This window comes from Spea bombifrons, chromosome 3 (genome assembly GCF_027358695.1).
Source record: "Spea bombifrons isolate aSpeBom1 chromosome 3, aSpeBom1.2.pri, whole genome shotgun sequence".
Lineage (NCBI taxonomy): Eukaryota > Metazoa > Chordata > Amphibia > Anura > Pelobatidae > Spea > Spea bombifrons.
In genome coordinates this window covers 88,080,947-88,097,340 of record NC_071089.1, presented here as the reverse complement: position 1 = coordinate 88,097,340, position 16,394 = coordinate 88,080,947, and the positions used below count along the sequence as shown (strand labels likewise).

The window sequence follows — 16,394 nt, the reverse complement described above, 5'->3', positions numbered from 1 at the left end:
CCTGGCTAGTGTCATGCCTTAAATGTCCCTAATGGAGAGGGTAGTTTCTCCCCCCTGGTTGCACTTGCTGCGGTGTGGCAACGCCTGCTACCTCCGCCAATGTAGCCAGCTTACGCTAGGGCCTTGTGTCTGAGTTCTGGAAGTCCGCTCCCAAACGCCAAGGACTGACAGTTTTTGGATGCTTTGCCCTGGGGTGAAACAGGTGAGCGGGTCGTCAATTGCCCACTCATTCGCCTTTTCCAATGCTGCTGCTGCTGGTGGTGGTGCCAGTGTCTCTCTTCAATGCCAGTTCGCTTCCTGGCTCGTGTCATGCCTTAAATGTCCCTAATGGAGAGGGTAGTTTCTCCCCCCTGGTTGCACTTGCTGCGGTGTGGCAACGCCTGCTACCTCCGCCAATGTAGCCAGCTTACGCTAGGGCCTTGTGTCTGAGTTCTGGAAGTCCGCTCCCAAACGCCAAGGACTGACAGTTTTTGGATGCTTTGCCCTGGGGTGAAACAGGTGAGCGGGTCGTCAATTGCCCACTCATTCGCCTTTTCCAATGCTGCTGCTGCTGCTGCTGGTGGTGGTGCCAGTGTCTCTTCTCTGCCAGTTCGCTTCCTGGCTAGTGTCATGCCTCAAATGTCCCTTATGGTAAGGGCAGTTTCTCCCCCCTGGTTGCACTTGCTGCGGTGTGGCAACGCCTGCTACCTCCGCCAATGTAGCCAGCTTACGCTAGGGCCTTGTGTCTGAGTTCTGGAAGTCCGCTCCCAAACGCCAAGGACTGACAGTCTTTGGATGCTTTGCCCTGGGGTGAAACAGGTGAGCGGGTCGTCAATTGCCCACTCATTTGCCTTTTCCAATGCTGCTGCTGCTGCTGCTGCTGCTGGTGGTGCCAGCATCTCTTCTCTGCCAGTTCGCTTCCTGGCTAGTGTCATGCCTTAAATGTCCCTTATGGTAAGGGCAGTTTCTCCCCCCTGGTTGCACTTGCTGCGGTGTGGCAACGCCTGCTACCTCCGCCAATGTAGCCAGCTTACGCTAGGGCCTTGTGTCTGAGTTCTGGAAGTCCGCTCCCAAACGCCAAGGACTGACAGTCTTTGGATGCTTTGCCCTGGGGTGAAACAGGTGAGCGGGTCGTCAATTGCCCACTCATTTGCCTTTTCCAATGCTGCTGCTGCTGCTGCTGCTGCTGGTGGTGCCAGCATCTCTTCTCTGCCAGTTCGCTTCCTGGCTAGTGTCATGCCTTAAATGTCCCTTATGGTAAGGGCAGTTTCTCCCCCCTGGTTGCACTTGCTGCGGTGTGGCAACGCCTGCTACCTCCGCCAATGTAGCCAGCTTACGCTAGGGCCTTGTGTCTGAGTTCTGGAAGTCCGCTCCCAAACGCCAAGGACTGACAGTCTTTGGATGCTTTGCCCTGGGGTGAAACAGGTGAGCGGGTCGTCAATTGCCCACTCATTTGCCTTTTCCAATGCTGCTGCTGCTGCTGCTGCTGCTGGTGGTGCCAGCATCTCTTCTCTGCCAGTTCGCTTCCTGGCTAGTGTCATGCCTTAAATGTCCCTTATGGTAAGGGCAGTTTCTCCCCCCTGGTTGCACTTGCTGCGGTGTGGCAACGCCTGCTACCTCCGCCAATGTAGCCAGCTTACGCTAGGGCCTTGTGTCTGAGCTCTGGAAGTCCGCTCCCAAACGCCAAGGACTGACAGTGTTTGGATGCTTTGCTCTGGGGTGAAACAGGTGAGTGGGTCGCCAATTGCCCACTCATTCGCCTTTCCCAATTCTGCTGCTGCTGCTGCTGGTGGTGGTGCCAGTGTCTCTTCTCTGCCAGTTTGCTTCCTGGCTAGTGTCATGCCCAAAATGTCCCTAGTGGTAAGGGCAGTTTCTCCCCTCTGGCTGCGTCTGTTTGCGGTGTGGCAACGCCTGCTACCTCCGCCGGAGTGGCCAGCTTACGCTAGGGCCTTGTGTCTGAGCTCTGGAAGTCTGCTGCCAAACGTCTAAGACTGACAGTGTTTGGGTGCTTTGCCCTGGGGTGAAACAGGTGAGTGGGTCGCCAATTGCCCACTCATTCGCCTTTCCCAATTCTGCTGCTGCTGCTGGTGGTGGTGCCAGTGTCTCTTCGATGCCAGTTCGCTTCCTGGCTAGTGTCATGAATCAAATGTCCCTAGTGGTAAGGGCAGTTTCTCCCCTCTGGCTGCGTCTGTTTGCGGTGTGGCAACGCCTGCTACCTCCGCCGGAGTGGCCAGCTTACGCTAGGGCCTTGTGTCTGACCTCTGGAAGTCTGCTGCCAAACATCTAAGACTGACAGTGTTTGGGTGCTTTGCCCTGGGGTGAAACAGGTGAGTGGGTCGCCAATTGCCCACTCATTCGCCTTTCCCAATTCTGCTGCTGCTGCTGGTGGTGGTGCCAGTGTCTCTTCGATGCCAGTTCGCTTCCTGGCTAGTGTCATGAATCAAATGTCCCTAGTGGTAAGGGCAGTTTCTCCCCTCTGGCTGCGTCTGTTTGCGGTGTGGCAACGCCTGCTACCTCCGCCGGAGTGGCCAGCTTACGCTAGGGCCTTGTGTCTGACCTCTGGAAGTCTGCTGCCAAACGTCTAAGACTGACAGTGTTTGGGTGCTTTGCCCTGGGGTGAAACAGGTGAGTGGGTCGCCAATTGCCCACTCATTCGCCTTTCCCAATTCTGCTGCTGCTGCTGGTGGTGGTGCCAGTGTCTCTTCGATGCCAGTTCGCTTCCTGGCTAGTGTCATGAATCAAATGTCCCTAATGGTAAGGGCAGTTTCTCCCCCCTGGCTGCCTCTGTCTGCGGTGTGGCAACGCCTGCTACCTCCGCCGGAGTGGCCAGCTTACGCTAGGGCCTTGTGTCTGAGCTCTGGAAGTCTGCTGCCAAACGTTTAAGACTGACAGTGTTTGGGTGCTTTGCCCTGGGGTGAAACAGGTGAGTGGGTCGCCAATTGCCCACTCATTCGCCTTTCCCATTTTTCAATGCTGCTGCTGGTGGTGGTGGTGGTGCCAGCATCTCTTCTCTGCCAGTTCGCTTCCTGGCTAGAGTCATGCCCAAAATGTCCCTAGTGGTAAGGGCAGTTTCTCCCCTCTGGCTGCGTCTGTTTGCGGTGTGGCAACGCCTGCTACCTCCGCCGGAGTGGCCAGCTTACGCTAGGGCCTTGTGTCTGAGCTCTGGAAGTCTGCTGCCAAACGTCTAAGACTGACAGTGTTTGGGTGCTTTGCCCTGGGGTGAAACAGGTGAGTGGGTCGCCAATTGCCCACTCATTCGCCTTTTCAATGCTGCTGCTGGTGGTGGTGCCAGCATCTCTTCTCTGCCAGTTCGCTTCCTGGCTAGAGTCATGCCCAAAATGTCCCTAATGGTAAGGGCAGTTTCTCCCCCCTGGCTGCCTCTGTTTGCGGTGTGGCAACGCCTGCTACCTCCGCCGGAGTGGCCAGCTTACGCTAGGGCCTTGTGTCTGAGCTCTGGAAGTCTGCTGCCAAACGTCTAAGACTGACAGTGTTTGGGTGCTTTGCCCTGGGGTGAAACAGGTGAGTGGGTCGCCAATTACCCTCTCATTCGCCTTTTCAATGCTGCTGCTGGTGGTGGTGCCAGCATCTCTTCTCTGCCAGTTCGCTTCCTGGCTAGTGTCATGCCTCAAATGTCCCTAATTGTAAGGGCAGTTTCTCCCCCCTGGCTGCCTCTGTCTGCGGTGTGGCAACGCCTGCTACCTCCGCCGGAGTGGCCAGCTTACGCTAGGGCCTTGTGTCTGAGCTCTGGAAGTCTGCTGCCAAACGTCTAAGACTGACAGTGTTTGGGTGCTTTGCCCTGGGGTGAAACAGGTGAGTGGGTCGCCAATTGCCCACTCATTCGCCTTTTCAATGCTGCTGCTGGTGGTGGTGCCAGCATCTCTTCTCTGCCAGTTCGCTTCCTGGCTAGAGTCATGCCCAAAATGTCCCTAATGGTAAGGGCAGTTTCTCCCCCCTGGCTGCCTCTGTCTGCGGTGTGGCAACGCCTGCTACCTCCGCCGGAGTGGCCAGCTTACGCTAGGGCCTTGTGTCTGAGCTCTGGAAGTCTGCTGCCAAACGTCTAAGACTGACAGTGTTTGGGTGCTTTGCCCTGGGGTGAAACAGGTGAGTGGGTCGCCAATTGCCCACTCATTCGCCTTTTCAATGCTGCTGCTGGTGGTGGTGCCAGCATCTCTTCTCTGCCAGTTCGCTTCCTGGCTAGAGTCATGCCCAAAATGTCCCTAATGGTAAGGGCAGTTTCTCCCCCCTGGCTGCCTCTGTTTGCGGTGTGGCAACGCCTGCTACCTCCGCCGGAGTGGCCAGCTTACGCTAGGGCCTTGTGTCTGAGCTCTGGAAGTCTGCTGCCAAACGTCTAAGACTGACAGTGTTTGGGTGCTTTGCCCTGGGGTGAAACAGGTGAGTGGGTCGCCAATTGCCCACTCATTCGCCTTTTCAATGCTGCTGCTGGTGGTGGTGCCAGCATCTCTTCTCTGCCAGTTCGCTTCCTGGCTAGTGTCATGCCTCAAATGTCCCTAATTGTAAGGGCAGTTTCTCCCCCCTGGCTGCCTCTGTCTGCGGTGTGGCAACGCCTGCTACCTCCGCCGGAGTGGCCAGCTTACGCTAGGGCCTTGTGTCTGAGCTCTGGAAGTCTGCTGCCAAACGTCTAAGACTGACAGTGTTTGGGTGCTTTGCCCTGGGGTGAAACAGGTGAGTGGGTCGCCAATTGCCCACTCATTCGCCTTTTCAATGCTGCTGCTGGTGGTGGTGCCAGCATCTCTTCTCTGCCAGTTCGCTTCCTGGCTAGAGTCATGCCCAAAATGTCCCTAATGGTAAGGGCAGTTTCTCCCCCCTGGCTGCCTCTGTCTGCGGTGTGGCAACGCCTGCTACCTCCGCCGGAGTGGCCAGCTTACGCTAGGGCCTTGTGTCTGAGCTCTGGAAGTCTGCTGCCAAACGTCTAAGACTGACAGTGTTTGGGTGCTTTGCCCTGGGGTGAAACAGGTGAGTGGGTCGCCAATTGCCCACTCATTCGCCTTTTCAATGCTGCTGCTGGTGGTGGTGCCAGCATCTCTTCTCTGCCAGTTCGCTTCCTGGCTAGAGTCATGCCCAAAATGTCCCTAATGGTAAGGGCAGTTTCTCCCCCCTGGCTGCCTCTGTTTGCGGTGTGGCAACGCCTGCTACCTCCGCCGGAGTGGCCAGCTTACGCTAGGGCCTTGTGTCTGAGCTCTGGAAGTCTGCTGCCAAACGTCTAAGACTGACAGTGTTTGGGTGCTTTGCCCTGGGGTGAAACAGGTGAGTGGGTCGCCAATTGCCCACTCATTCGCCTTTTCAATGCTGCTGCTGGTGGTGGTGCCAGCATCTCTTCTCTGCCAGTTCGCTTCCTGGCTAGTGTCATGCCTCAAATGTCCCTAATTGTAAGGGCAGTTTCTCCCCCCTGGCTGCCTCTGTCTGCGGTGTGGCAACGCCTGCTACCTCCGCCGGAGTGGCCAGCTTACGCTAGGGCCTTGTGTCTGAGCTCTGGAAGTCTGCTGCCAAACGTCTAAGACTGACAGTGTTTGGGTGCTTTGCCCTGGGGTGAAACAGGTGAGCGGGTCGCCAATTGCCCTCTCATTCGCCTTTCCAATTTATCAATGCTGCTGGTGGTGGTGGTGGTGGTGGTGGTGCCAGCATCTCTTCTCTGCCAGTTCGCTTCCTGGCTAGAGTCATGCCCAAAATGTCCCTAATTGTAAGGGCAGTTTCTCCCCCCTGGCTGCCTCTGTCTGCGGTGTGGCAACGCCTGCTACCTCCGCCGGAGTGGCCAGCTTACGCTAGGGCCTTGTGTCTGAGCTCTGGAAGTCTGCTGCCAAACGTCTAAGACTGACAGTGTTTGGGTGCTTTGCCCTGGGGTGAAACAGGTGAGCGGGTCGCCAATTGCCCACTCATTTGCCTTTCCCATTTCCTTTTCCATTTCATTAATTTTCTTCTGATACACAACCAACCAAACATAACACACACAATAACACATATAACACATATAACACACAGTGACATCACACATAACACACATACACACACACTTACAATGCACAAAACACAAGGACCTTTTCCTTATTTGCCCTGGCCTTCACTCACTAATAGCATTACATTAACACTATAACTCACACTTCACCCTATAACATTTTTCCATCCACATACCTGCCAACAGACCCAACTTTTTCAGGGACAGTCCTGCTTTTTTCCAGTCCTGTCCCATCTAATTTAGCTAAACTAGGTATGCAAAATGCAAATACACATAGGTAGTTATAGCTCGGTAGGTAACGCTACTATAAACATTTAATAAATATAATCAAGTACTAAATAATAAATCTAACTTTAAAATACATTTAAATAAACCCCTATTTTTTTTTAAAAAAAAACATTAAAATTAAATTATTATTATTTAGACATAATCCATCTTTAACCAAACCAGTGCACTGCTACTAATCTTAACCATAACCGTACATTAACCCTAAGCTATTTTTTAGTTCTTGTCCAACATTTTTCCATCAGCATACCTGCCAACACACCCAAGATTTTGGTGGACAGTCCTGCTATTTTCCAGTCCTGTCCAATAAGTAAGTTGGGTTGTTGCAAAGTATGCCATTGTAAATAGGTAGCAAATGTTAGGCATGTAAAGTGGTCCAAAATCAATTTAAAAATGTAAAATATTCCCTATTCTTTTATTAAACATCTATGGACAGTACACCTCGGTATGTGTGTGCAACTCTATTGGTCGTTTCGGCAGGGGGCTCGCCTGCCATCAACGAATGAAGTGCATTCTGCAGTTCTGCAATTCACTCGTTGATGCCAGACCAGCCCCCTGCCGAAACGACCAATAGAGCTGCACACACGTACCTTCACGGCAGCTGCTGCTGCTGTGATGTGTTATTAACCCCGTATTAACCCCTGCTAGGCAACCAGGAGGAAAACGAAGATTAAACGAGCACGAAGAATGTCCGCGAATATTCGCCCGAAGAGAAGACAGGAACGGGCGAATATTCGCGGAATACGAAGATTTTTTTTCCCCCGAAGACGAGCACGAAGACGAACACGAAGAGCCCCCTGGTGCCCAAGTCTATTATAGATCCAGCTTTAGCACCAGTCATGTCCTAAAAGACATGACCTCCTAGCCTTGTGGGTGAATTTAAAAATCTCCATTTCCCTAGTAAAATTAAACCCAAGAATGACAAAAGCTAAAACACAGGGGTGGAACAAGGCTAAAAATAGTGGTAAATGAAGATCTTTGGATTTCTGCACCTAAGCTAGGCCAGAAACAGAAGAGAGTAGGAAGAATAGCCTCCTACCCAGCTTAAACCCTAGGTCCCTTCATTGTCTCTGCCTGCTTGCTTTGTTATTATGGCATTAGTTCTTGTAATTGTGTTGCCTTCATTACAACTGACTGACTGTTCTCTTGCTGCTGCCTACCCTACTGCCTGGCCAGTTGCTTCTACCGGATTTACACTTCTTGTAATGTAAAGCTCCTGGAATACACAATTCAACTTATTATAAAGATCCTCACACCTTAGCTTAGTGTTGTCCAACTTTCTAACAAAACAACTATTAAGAAATTAGGGTGGAGGGTGGAGTTACATAATACTAAGGAACTCATAACTCATGTTTCTTCGTCAAGGACTTGTATGGCCCATACCCATGCAGACAGTGATTCCTTACTGATAATAATCCACATGCCACAATTTTCACAATAAAAAAACACAGTTAAAGCATTACTCCGATTTTTCTTTCAGCTACTTAGCTGCCAGTACTTCTTCAAAATGCATATATTTCTTTTGAGTCTTGCAATGGAAGATTTTGTGGACTTTTATTACATATAGTAATTGACATGCATTTAAAACGAACATAATATATGAATACATAATCTTAATAATTTTCCCTTTCAGTTGGGATGCTGTAATGCACAAATAACTTGCAACAAAGAAGTATTTATTTAGTAATGGCAACAAACATAGTTTAAACAGAAAATACATATTGGAAAATTTATAGAGTAATAATGCAAACCATATATAGGTCATAATGAAAACCACTTTAATTACAGAGAACTAAGTGCTATTAAATTACTGATTGTATTTTTAATTTCTTACTGTAGACAAGTAACAATTATATATTTTAATGAAAGCTTTATTTATATTTCTAATGTAAAATTTTCTTTTGCACTAGTGACTGCCAATTATTTTCACAGTTGGCAGCTGAAAACAATTTTAACTTATTAAGGGAAATAAGTTGATCTACATATATTGGGGAGATTTCTTCTCTCTCCATTTTTTAACTAAATTAGGAGCTTGCATTAGAGTTACTGTTGCAATTAATCATCTTTATTATAATGGGCTGATCCTGGCAAGTTTTCTTGAGAGTTGGCCCTGCATAATACATAGTCCAGTGGGTGAACAAACTTGCCTGATTTAACTATATTAGATAAGATCAGCTCAGCCCTTCGTAAACTGCAGTTGGCCCTTTCTAATGTATAGTGATATCAAGGAAGCAAAACTAGTAGCTCCCCCTGCAGTAAATAAACCATGGAGTTATATTTTGTAGAAGACCACGTATAAGAACATAATTTGTTTCCACATCACTAGCAAAGTGATATTAATTAAAAGGGAACACTGAGCTATAATATTCTTATGATTGCTGAAGTGCTTGCCTCATAGTTATTTGTTGCTTCACGCAGCCAAAACTGGCAAGAGAAGTAGACATCAGAGTGGTCAGTCCACTGCAACAGTAGCTTTTTCTAAAGATAAGCTTAATTGGTATACAGTCTTCATTGGGAAGGCTACAGTGGTATTGTGTGATAAGATATGTATGGATAGAAACTACTAAACCAAAGCCTGACATACTGTGTGGCTACATTTTTAAGTGGCCCTTTTACCTCTTCTGTAATACACCCTACCTCCCTCTAGATTGTAAGTTTGTTTGAGCAGGGCCCTCCTCACCTGTTTCTGTAAGTCTATTTTTTATTCTATATAATATTATACTATTTGTTATGTCATGTCTACCCATTGTACAGCACTATGGAATATGATGGTGCTCTACAAGACAATAAAAAAATATCTACCTTTTTTCAGCTAATGAGCAAACTATAATATGTTGACATTATCCTGCTGCCTGTTTAGTAAATAGAACCCCTTGAGCTGTAGGCTTAAAAAAACCTGAAGCCATACAAAAAGGTAATACAGTATCTCACAAAAGTAAGTACACCCCTCACATTTTTGTAAATATTTTATTATATCATTTTATGTGACAACACTGAAGAAATGACACTCTGCTACAATGTAAAGTAGTGAGTGTACAGCCTGTATAACAGTGTAAATTTGTTGTCCCCTCAAATATAACTCAACACACAGCCATTAATGTCTAAACCTTGGCAACAAAAGTGAGTACACCCCTAAGTGAAAATGTCCAAATTGGGCCCAATTAGCCATTTCCCCTCCCTGCCATGTTACTCGTTAGTGTTACAAGGTCTCAGGTGTGAATGGGGAGCAGGTGTGTTAAATTTGGTGTTATCGCTCTCACACTCTCTCATACTGGTCACTGGAAGTTCAACATGGCACCTCAACTCTCTGAGAATCTGAAAAAAAGAATTGTTGCTGTACATAAAGATGGCCTAGGCCAAGACCCTGCAGCGGTTTCACAGGACAGGTTCCACTCAGAACAGGCCTCACCATGGTCGACCAAAACAGTTAAGTGCACGTGCTAGGCATCATATCCAGAGGTTGTCTTTGGGAAATGAGTTCTGCCAGCATTGCTGCAGAGGTTGAAGGGGTGGGGGTCAGCCTGTCAGTACTCAGACCATACACCGCACACTGCATCAAATTGGTCTGCATGGCTGTCATCCCATAAGGAAGCCTCTTCTAAAGATGATGCACAAGAAAGCCCGCAAACAGTTTTCTGAAGACAAGCAGACTAAGGACATGGATTACTGGAACCACGTCCTGTCGTTCAATGAGACCAAGATAAACTTATTTGGTTCAGATTGTGTCAAGCATGTGTGGCGGCAGCCAGGCGAGGCGTACAAAGACAAGTGCGTCTTGCCTCTACAGTCAAGCATGGTGGTGGGAGTGTCATGGTCTGGGCCTGCATAAGAGCTGCCGGCATTGGGGAGCTACAATTCATTGAGGGAACCATGAATGCCAACATGTACTGTGACATACTGAAGCAGAGCATGATCCCCTCCCTTTGGAGACTGGACCACAGGGCAGTATTGCAACAAAACGCCTTGCTAAAGAAGCTGAGGGTAAAGGTGATGGACTGGCCATGCATGTCTCCAGACCTAAACCCCATTGAGCATCTGTGGGGCATCCTTAAATGGAAGGTGGGGGAGTGCAAGGTCTCTAACATTTACCAGCACCGTGATGTCATCATGGAGGAGTGGAAGAGGAATCTGGTGGCAACCTGTGAAGCTCTGGTGAACTCCATGCCCAAGAGGGTTAAGGCAGTGCTGGAAAATAATGGTGGCCACACAAAATATTGACACTTTGGGCCTAGTGTACTGACTTTTGTTGCCAAGGTTTAGACATTAATGGCTGTGTGTTGAGTTATATTTGAGGGGACAGCAAATTTACACTGTTATACAGGCTGTACACTCACTACTTTACATTGTAGCCGAGTTTTATTTCTTCAGTGTTGTCACTTGAAAAAATATAATAAAATATTTACAAAAATGTGAGGGGTGTACTCACTGTTGTGAGATACCGTATACAAGTTCTACCAATTCTAGTAATACGGTAGTTTTGAGGTACATAAAATGCTTAATACGGACACAGTCAAATACACAACATAAAGACAGCATACAAATGTGAGGTGTGAGGTATAAGTCGAGGGAGATCCTCCTTTTGCCAAATTACGTGGTCCAAATCCAAATATCCTTCTATGAGTATGAAAACATTTGGTATTTTGCAGATTCTACATTTTATAGTATATGATACTTACCTGGAACAACATAGAAAGCTTGACTTAGACACTGTGGGCCACATCTAAAAAGATATTCAGCGGCAGTGCTTGAAAATGGTCTTATGACCATAGCAACCAACGAAATGCTCCAATAAGAAGGAACATTCAATTACCTGCTATGGTGATAAGTCCATTTTGTAAACTTTGCATCAGAATCCCTTTTTATACATGACCCTCTGCGTGACTTTTTTTCTAAACTAACATTTATGCTAATTGCATCTAATTGAAAATTACATTTCTAGAACATCACTGATCAGGCTTTCAGAAAGTACACCATTGTGGGTTGTTCAAAATACCAGATTCCTACTGTTATTAAACATGCATCTGTTTTCCTGCAGAATAGTAGATTTAACGCAAGTACCGATGATTTTAATGCAGCTGTTACTTCTTTATTCCAGTTAAAGTCTTAAGGGCTGCAGAAAATTCATGTATGTGAAATCCTTTGCTTCAATGTGATCTCAGCATGGCTAAATGAACCTTGGATATTAAAATGTAATTTGTTCAGATCTTTGCCTTCTGGGTGAGCACTAAGATGCTACCATCAGCCAGAAAATTTGTGATCTAATTTAGAAGTAGTGAGGCATGCTGTCTTTTCTCTCGGGCTTCTTAAAATGCAACTTGGTTTGTGCGTTTATTTGACCTAATAAATATTCTGCATCTTTTTTTTAAACAATAAATATTCTTTGACTTTTTCATAATAGAATTCATGAAGTTTACTTCTCTTCATCAAACAATGTGTGTTATTTCTGTTCCAGTCTCACCTACAGTATGCAACTCATAACATTAGAGGAATGGCTCAAATGACAAACACTACAAACACTGAAAACCATTTAAAAGCATCTGGGAAGGGTAAACAAATGTCCTCATCTTTAGAGTTATGTCCACAATTTATATCCCCAGAAGGGTCCCAAGAAATCCTCTTAAGGTGAATTATAATTTGAAGGAAACCTTGAAGTTTACTTTTAATACCATAAGACATTAGACATACCGTATTTGCAATTATAAGACGACCCTGATTATAAGACAACCCCCCGAAATCTGAATATTAATTTAGGAAAAAAAGAAAAAACCTGATTATAAGACAACCCTATAGGAAAAAAGTTTTACTAGTAAATATTAATTCATGTAAACTATTTTTTTGTTTTTATTTCCTTTTATTTGCTAACCTGCCAGTTATGCACATCTGCCCCCAGGCTTGCCACTCTGCCCCCAGAAATGCCTTATACCCCCTATATGCCACTCTGCCTCCCTGATATGCCTTTTGCCCTCCTATATGCCACTCTGCCTCATGTTATGCCTTTTAACTCCCTATATGCCACTCTGCCTCCAGAAATGCCTTATATTCTATATGCCACTCTGGCGCTTACTGCAGCTCCCACGGGATTACGCAATGACGCTGTGTGACTCCGCTAGCCCCCGCCTCCTCCAGAAAATTAAAGAGGTAAGTCTAGCAGATCCGCTTTGGGACGGCACAGTGCCGCCGGGGTCCCGGTCTTGCTTCTGGAGCGCCGCCTGTCACAGAGAGATCAATGATCTCCCCAACCGGCTCTGCTTCCCTGGCAGTGGACAGGCTATCCCGGCAGTGGGAAGGTACGCGCGTACGCAACCTCCTCTGCTGCCAGCACTTTCGCCGGCGCTATCCGGAACAGATACTCACTTGGTAAAGGTTACTAGCAAAAATGTTGATATGTATCCTAGCCTCCACTCCTACTCACTACTTAAAGATGGTCTGCTTATTTTGGTCATATTAGATGTGATTTGGTGAAATTACTGATGTATTATTTTCATGGATTTGCAGAGATTTGGTGATTTTTTGTGAAGCATGAAAAAATGAGACATGAAGTTACCTGCAGAGCCATATGCAGTGTCACACCAAATTGGCTTCCCAGCTTTGCCAAGGCATCTCTCCCAAACCAGACCCCTAGGTGAAGTCTGTAGGTGGAGATGGGGAGTTGGGGAAAAAGCAGAGTTGGGGAAAAAGCAACTCCCAATGCCCAAAGAGCATGGTCTCCACATTACTGCAGTTTTGCACAGGTCTGGTGGGGATGGAAAATCTCTCACAGACTGTGACGTAGTAACTAACACCTTAGATAAGATCTTGTAGAGTCACATCTCTTGCCTTACTGTTTATATCATATCTTCTCTCTTCACAGAAGGCATTTTGCCTTCAGTCCCCACTTCCTCATACAGTTTGAGCAGGTCCAGGCTAAAATCTGCGACAGAGTATAATATAACGCTATGGGTAGACTGTGCAGCTCCTTCAGTGTAAAGAGGAATTTACTACCTATTGCTATCAGACACCTAGACTATCTTAGAGCCTGGTAAGTGACATTTCTCAAAGAAAAAATATTTCTCTCTTTTCTCAATATTGGCTCAAATCATTCATCTCAATTATGCTACAAAGTGCATTTGCTCTATTTAGTTTCCTAACACACCTTCATTAAAGGATAGATTTAAGTTGACAATATGCGTGACTAAAAGATATAGTACCACATACAGACATTTCCCGACGGAGATGCAAAAGAGGTAAGAGCACTCTTTGTGGAAAATTAACCAGCAGTTTGTTGAGGAGGCAGTTAAACCATTTCTATCTAGCTAAGTAAGGTTGAGCTCTTTAGTCTCGGCTTCTCAGATATGGTTAATCCACCTAAGATCTTATCCCCTACTATGTCCATTTCTGTTTCTTCAGAAACCAGGGGAGATGGGGCTGTTTTCTGAGGCTTTTTCGGGGACTCTTGTCAACTTCTTTCCCATCCTTTTCTCAGCTTTTTCTTTTTAGCTCTTTCTAGTTGCTGCGGCAGAGGAATGTCTACAGCAGATAAAAGAAGGGGAAATTAGTTCTGGAGAATATAGGAAGCAAGTTGGGCTGAAAACAGCAGAAAGGAGGGGGTTGCTGTCTGTGCAAGGTGTTGGGTAGGGGGTTCAGCAGGTGGTGGTGAAATGAAAAGTGGAACCTTGACAGAGGAGGGCTGCTGCAGGCTTACCCTTCTTAGCTTTAACTGGAGGGGTAGCCTGACTTTTTTGGGGCGTTTCCTGCCACCCATTGGGTGTATACTCGTGCTAGGTGGGATCAATCTAAGTATGTGCTTCATTTCTACCGGGGTTGCAGGGCATTTTTTCAGACAGTTGCCCATAAATGGAGCAATATGAAATTTAGGTCTTTCTTATTGTATCTATGACATGCTGCAAAGGAAACAAAGGTTATACAGAATAACTCCCAAAATATCCTGAATACTCAGCATCTCAGACCTTATGAATCACTGTAGCAGCAGCATCTGCGCGCTGAAGCTGTTAAGGATCCTGTAGCCAACAGGCGCGATGCTTTAGTTGAGTAGAGATCCTTGTAATAGTAAACACTGCCTTTTGGACCTCCTCTTTCTTCTGCCCAGAAATCACTGCCATTCTGGTGCTTCTGTCACTTTCTTGAAAAAGAAGTGTTTGCATATCTTCCCTATTCACTTGTTTTGTGGAAGTTGCCATCTTCTTCTTCCTGCTCGGGTCGAAGTCTTCCAACTATTTCTGCCTTCCTTGGTGTAGAAAATCCAAAATAATATCTGCTTGCCATCTTTCTACATCCTGCTCCTTGGTTAGTTATTATAAGATAAAGGAGGCCACATATTATGACAGTAATATTAAAGAAGCAATCAACACTGGGAGAATTACTTTTGTGATTTAGAACTCCTTAGATCTCATCAGCACAACATAGGAACTACCCCTGCTCGTGCAGGTGAATTTTGCCAAATATCCTATATGCTTACAGGAGGTCAAAACATGGTTATCACAAAGAAAAATCCAATCTGTGTCCCCAATGGTTGGCGGATGCATTGCAACTTCCTTTCAATTAAATGTGGTCTATAGAGTTGAACTTGTTCTTTTAGGTCAATGAACAATTGGGGGATGCTGGCTCCCAGGCAACTAGTGACAATGATTATTTTAACAATACCCTTTCACTGGACTTAAATGGTATATTTTTCTGCTGTGAGTATAATTTTCTTATGATATGGCCCAAAAATGAGGACCCTCATCTGAAACATTTGCAGTGCAAATTATTTTCCAAGTGTTATCATGCAAGGGCATACAACCGCAGTCAATTGAATGAACCTTTAATAAGTAAATAGATCCAGATAAGCTGAATGATTCTAAATGCATCAAACTGTATCTATATCTATTATTGGTCATTTGCAACCTATGATATATAGGAAGCATGGCTGAACATCTCCAACATATCCATTGGTTATTTATTTATCTTTAATTCCACTGGTTGATACAGTTGATGTCCCGCCATTACCAATTACATTTGAAGGTGGCGGGTTGTGTTAAGAGTCTTAGAAACGTATGCTGCAGGAATGTCCTGTAAGATCATGGGAAAGGAACTTTTATGAGGACTTTTACAACATGACTGATAAAAATATGAAATTACCAAATTAAGGTTTGTTAACAGATTCAGTGAATGGAATTGAATTAACCATGATATGATGGAAGAGAAGTTAAGCTTTGCTATGCTAGCAAGGTTAAATTAATGTAGGAATTGAAATTTTTGTTTTTCTTTGTTTTTTGCAGGAGGGGACAAAGAATAAAGGATGGATTGATCCTAAATAAGATGTAGGATAAAGGCTACAAAAGACATTGTTTGCCATAAAAGGCTGAGCCGAACTACCATCAAGTACTGAGCCATAAACTAGCTTATAGAATTGTTGGTTGCAAACTTCTTACAGGATGAAATTTAGGAACAAGCAGAGAGGTGATAATTATTTTCAATTCCCCTCTGGAGGGAGAGGTCAAACAGCTGAAACTCTTAGCACATTCTGTAGTTACATCTACTAAATATACTGTATCATCATCTATTTAGTTGTCCACATAAAGGATATAGGGACATAAGTTGTATTGTGCAGTTTCGTGTTACTGAAACATGTCTTTTTTTGCCAATGGCAAAATATAATCTTGCAAAAAAACCTATTCATAACACGTCTCTATTAAATACTAACTTTATTTATTTTATTGCTGTATCAGCAAGTGAGGACCATAAAGGTGCAGATCTAATTTACATTGCTCTTGTAAGAGCTCTGAAATACATCTTAAAATTACATATAACATAAATGGCTGTGTGCCCAAGATATCAAAGCTTTACAGTAAGTCAGACATTTATTGGATTCTGTCTCAAAATGAAGCCATTTTGTGAATACTAATTTTCTAAAAGGTTCTTAACTACCTAATAAATGATATTTTTGGGTGTATTAGAATTCTGAAATATAAACTGACAATGTTACTAGCGTTAAGAAAACGGTATACACTAGGAATGTTTTGTGCAAAGAATGTAACCCTTTGCGTAGACATCAAAAGGTAAAGAGAAGTAATACCAGAGGCCATGTGTGTAAAGGATCCCTGAACTAGGGCCAATGTTAGTGTAAGTCATCCCAAGCAGTTGAATGAGAGGGGTGCTGGGCTGACAGTTGCATGCTAAG

General features: G+C 45.5%; 1 pseudogene; it reads left to right on the top strand.

Annotated features, from left to right (window-relative positions):
* LOC128484064 (SUMO-activating enzyme subunit 2-like) overlaps nucleotides 1-15,509 on the top strand; it is a 67,112-nt pseudogene extending 51,603 nt beyond the window's left edge.
* The last annotated feature ends 885 nt before the right edge of the window (nucleotides 15,510-16,394 follow it).